General features: G+C 41.1%; 1 pseudogene; it reads left to right on the forward strand.

Moving 5' to 3' along the window:
• The first annotated feature begins 1,851 nt into the window (after positions 1–1,851).
• LOC102923088 (mitochondrial genome maintenance exonuclease 1 pseudogene) lies at positions 1,852–3,181 on the forward strand (annotated as a pseudogene).
• The last annotated feature ends 2,110 nt before the right edge of the window (positions 3,182–5,291 follow it).

The raw sequence follows: 5,291 nt of genomic DNA on the forward strand, positions 1-5,291 counted from the left end.
CTTGTATCCAGCCACTTTGTTCAAGGCTTTATATCAGCTGTAGGATTTCCATAATGGAATTGTTTGGGTCACTTATGCATATTATCATATCATTGCCAAAAAAATCATATTTTGACTTCTTGGTTTCTAATTTGTATCCCCTTGATCTCCTTCAATTATCTTATTTCTCTAGCTAAAACTTCAAATACTATATTGAATATATATGGGGATAGTAGAAATCTTGTCTAGTTCTTGATTTTAGTGGAATTTATTTGTATTTCTCTCCATTTAATTTGATTTTGGCTATAGACTTGATGTAAACTGCCATTATTCTGTTTAAGTATGTCCCTTGTGCCCCTAATATCTCCAGTATCTTTATCATGAATGAATGTTCAATTTTGTCTAAGTCTATTTTGGCATATAATGAGATGCTCATATATGTTTTTCTTTAAGTCTGTTTATATGGTAAATTACATTGACTGATTTTCATATATTAAACCATACCTGAATCTCTGGAATGAAGCCCAATCAATTCTAGTAAATGATCTTTTTCATATGTTCTTGGATTGGGTTGGTAAGTATTTTAATGAACTTTGTTGCATCTATGTTCATAAGGGAAATTAGTCTGTAATTCTCTTCCTTTGTTGAGTCTTTGTGTGGTTTGGGTATTAGGGTAACTGTGGACTTATACAGTGAAATGAGTGATCTTCCTTCTGTTTCTACTTTGTGGAATAATTTTGGGAGTATTGGTATTAACTCTTCTTTGAAAGTCTGGTCGAATTTTCACTAAAACATTCTGGCCATAGGCTTTTTTTTTTTTTTGGTTGGGAGACTTTTAATGAGAGCCTTATTTCCTTAGGGCTAGTAAGTCTGTTTAAATTGTTTATCTATATTCAATTTAACTTTGGTAACTGGTACCTATTGAAAAAATTATCCATTTTTTTTTCATTTTAGATTTTCTAAATCTGTGAAGTACAGGTTTTTAAAATATGTCCTTCTGACTTTCTACATTTCCTCAGTGTCTTTTATGTTCCTCTTTTAATTCTGACTTTATTAATTTGAATATTCTCTCTGTGTCTTTTAGGTAGGTTGGATAAAAGTTTCTCTATCTTGTTGATTTACTTATCATTGAATCATTGATTCTTTGCCTTGTTCTATTTATTTCTTTTTTATTGATTTCAGCCCTGGGTTTGATTATTTACTGCCGTCTACTCCTCCTGGACATGCTTGCTTCTTTTCGTTTTAGAGCTTTCTGGTTTACTGTTAAGTTGCTAGTATGAGACGTCTCCAGTTTTTGTTGTTGTTGTTTTAATTTTTGGTTGTTGTTTGGATTTTTTTTCTTTAATGTAGGTACTTAGTGCTATGAATTTTCTTCTTAGCAGTGCTTTAACTGTGTCCCATAAGTTTGGGAATATTGTGTATTCATTTTCAATGATTACTAGAAAGTATTTAACTTCTTTATTTTGTTTCTGTCTTGACCCAATTTTTTTGAGTTCTTATTAAGAATTTTTTTATTCGGTGACACGTGACCTGCAGGTGTTCCTGTCCCAAGTCTTGTACCACAGGGCCATAGTAGCACCCACTTTAAAGGGTGTGAGGAATAAATGAGAAATGCCCATACAGAGTGTTTTTATAAAGAGTTTAGCCTCCAGGAAAGGCGCAAAGCTACACAGAAAAACCCTGTCTCAAAAAAAAAAAAAAAAAAAAAGTTTAGCCAGGAAGGTGGTGGCACACGCCTTTAATCCCAGCTTTCGGGAGGCAGAGACAGGCGGAACTCTATGAGTTCAAGGCCAGCCTGGTCTATAGAATAAGAATACAGCATGCTTTTAAATGTTACAGACTGGAGAAAAGTGAGGGGGGGGGAGTCTAAACATGAAGCCATTTCTGACCACGTGTAGGTTACTTAGAAGTTTAAACAGATTTTCTGTAAAACCAAGCCCTCTTGTGAGTCTCTCCACTTCCTCTTATTTGTGTGACCAGAAGAAAAAGAGCTCTTATGAAGCGGTAGACCAGGCCAAGTATTCTCGTTTAGTATGGTCCGTCTTGTCCAGAGCCCCGGTCCAGACCCTGGAGTCATTGTTTGAGGAAGATGATGTACTCTATGGTCCAGTTGGTAAGCGTAAGGCTCCAGGGCAAGAGCAGAGGGCAGGAGTTCCACAGAACTGGTTTCCTATATTCAATGAAGAGAGAAATATGAAACCACACACAAGTGTTTCTTCAGGTCCTTTGAAGATCCCTTTGCAAAGAAATGTGATACCCAGTGTGACACGCATCCTTCAGCAGACCATGACACCAGAACAGAGTTTCTTTTTGGAAAGGTGGAAACAACGGATGGTTCTGGAGCTGGGAGAAGATGGATTTGCAGAATATACTTCAAATATCTTTTTACAAGGCAAACAGTTCCATGAAGCCTTGGAAAGCATACTTTCACCCCAGGAGAACTTAAAAGGGAGAGAAGAGCACCTCCAGTGTGGCTATATCAAAAGTGTCCAGCATATTTTGAAAGAAATCAGTGGTGTGCAAGCTCTGGAGAGTGCTGTCAAGCACGAGGTCTTGAAATATGTAGGGCTGATGGACTGTGTGGCTGAGTACCAGGGCAAGCTGTGTTTGATCAATTGGAAGACACCAGAAAAAACAAAACTTTTTATTCGGAATACGTACGACAACCCACTACAAGTTGTGGCGTATATGGGTGCTGTAAACCATGATGCTCACTACAGTTTTCAGGTTCAGTGTGGCTTAATTGTGGTGGTCTATAAAGATGGGTCCCCTGCCCACCCTCACTTCATGGATGAAGAGCTCTGTTCCAAGTATTGGGCCAAGTGGCTTCTTCGACTAGAAGAATATGCAGAAAAACAAAAGAATCAGAGTATTCCAAAGCCAGTCTAGAGGCCAGGATATTACTTGGGAACATTCAGTGAATCTGAGAGTTATGTTAGCACAAACTGAAGATGTAATTTGTTGGGATGTATTGCTACTGAGAAGCCAGAAAGTCCAGAAGTCAGCACTGGACCAGTTGTCATACCTCTGACTGCTACCTACCTAAGAAGAGGGCACACAGGATTGGTAGTCACCTTGGTGACTTCTGGACTCTCTTGCAAATCTTTTTGTGTCCCTGACAGAATGCCTAGTCTTTGAATTGAGATCAGAAGGCAGTGAAGCTTCATGTGCCAGGCATGCCCCTAGGGTTCTCAGGGAGGGGAGGGGTCACACACTGCCAAGGTGTATAGAGGGAGAGCACATCAGCCATCACCACTGTAACAGATTCCTACAAGGTGCTTTATACAGTAGGACTCCTATATCATTAAGGGAAAGCTTCTTCTTAGCATTGAATTCATTCACATGTGATTGTTTGGCCCAGAGTAAACCTGGCTGCCTAGAAAGCTGGAACACTCAGCACATCATTGACCAGATCCTTTTCCATACAGATAAGGCCCAGCAGTGGTCACCATTGTTAGGGCTTTAGTACCTTGTTTCTGATGTCAGTCAGCAGGCCATGTACCAGAAAAAAAAAATACTGCTGTGGGGTTTTTCAACTAAGAGCAACACTGATAATCCATTTTTTCCCTGTTTTTGTTAGGTAATCATTGGTTGTCTTTGAATTTGGGAGAGTTAAATAAATGCCATTATTTCCCTGGGAAAAAAAGAAATTTTTTATTCATTCCACATAACAAGGACAGATCCCTTCCTCATCCCGCCTCGCGCTCCCACTACCAGTCTTTCCCTCCAGCCCACAGTCCATCCCCTCCTCCAAAAAAGTATGGCCTCCTGCCTCTGCCTCCTTCAGCAAATCCTACCTGTGTGCACCACCACAACCGGGCAGTGGTGGCACACGCCTTTAATCCCAGCACTCAGGAGGCATAGGCAGGTGAATTTCTGTGAGTTTGAGGCCAGCCTGGTCTCCAAAGCAAGTTCCAGGAAAGGCCCAAAGCTACACAGAGAAATCCTGTCTCAGAAAAACAAATAAAAGTATGGCTTCCCATGTGGAATCAGCAAGGCCTGACACATTCACCTAAGGCAGGTCCACGCCTCTCCCCCTGCATCAAGGCTGTGCAAGGTGTCCAACCATAGACAATGGGCTCCAAAAAGCCAGCTCATGTGCCAGGGATAGGTCCTATTCCCAATGTCAGGGACCCTTCAGACAGACCAAGCTACACAACTGTCTCATCCATGCAGAGGGCCCAGTTCAGTCCCATGCAGGCTCCACAGCTGTCGATTTAAAGTTCATAAGCCCCCAATAGCTTGGTTCAGTTATATCTGTAAGGTTCCCCATCATGGTCTTGATGCCCCTTGCTCATAGAATCCTTCTTCCCTCTCTTTGACTGAACTTCTAGAGCTTGGCCTGGAGCTAGGATGTGGCTCTGTGCATCTGTTTCCATTAGTTATTGGATGAAGGCTCTATGATGACAGTTAAGGCATTCACCAATCTGATCACCAGGGTAGGCCAGCTCAGGCACCCTCTCCACCACTGCTAATAGTCTAAGCTGGGGTCATCCCTCTGGATTCCTGGGAACTTCCCTCACACCAGGTTTCTCCCTATCTCTATAATGTCTCTCTCTATCAAGATATCTCCCTCTCTCATTCTGCTTCTGTTCCATCTCAACCATCCCATTTCCCCATGCTCCCATCCCTCATCCCCTACCCTCCATTGCTCCCCCTCACCCCCAGTTTACTCAGGAGATCTCATCTATTTCCCTTTCCCAGGATGTTCCATGTATCCCTCTTAGAATTCTCTTTGTTACCTAGCTTCTCTGGAGCAGTGGGTTGTAGTCTGGTTATCCTTTGCTTTATTTCTAGTATCCACTTATGAATGAGTACATTTGTCTTTATGAGTCTGTATTACCTCACTCAGGATGATATTTTCTAGTTCCATCTATTTGCCTACAAATTTCATGATGTCATTGTTTTTTACTGCTGAATAATGCTCCATTGTATATATGTACCACTTTTTTTTAATCCATTTTTTGGTTGAGGGGCATCTAGGTTCTGGCTATTACAAATAATGCTGCTATGAACACAGTTGAGCAAGTGTCCTTGTGGTATGATTGAGTGCATTCCTTGGCTATATGCCCAGGAGTGGAATAGCTGGGTCTTGAGGTAGATTTTCTGAAAAACGGCCATACTAATTTCCAACAGTGGAAGAGTGTTCCTATTGCTCCACATCCTCTCCAACATAAGCTGTCATCAGTGTTTTTGATATTAGCCATTCTGACAGGTGTAAGATGGTATCTCAGCATCATTTTGATTTGCATTGCCCTGATGACTAAGGATGTTGAGCAATTCCATAAACGACTTTTGGCCATTTGAGATTC

This window comes from Peromyscus maniculatus, chromosome 2, assembly GCF_049852395.1.
Source record: "Peromyscus maniculatus bairdii isolate BWxNUB_F1_BW_parent chromosome 2, HU_Pman_BW_mat_3.1, whole genome shotgun sequence".
In the NCBI taxonomy this organism is placed as follows: domain Eukaryota; kingdom Metazoa; phylum Chordata; class Mammalia; order Rodentia; family Cricetidae; genus Peromyscus; species Peromyscus maniculatus.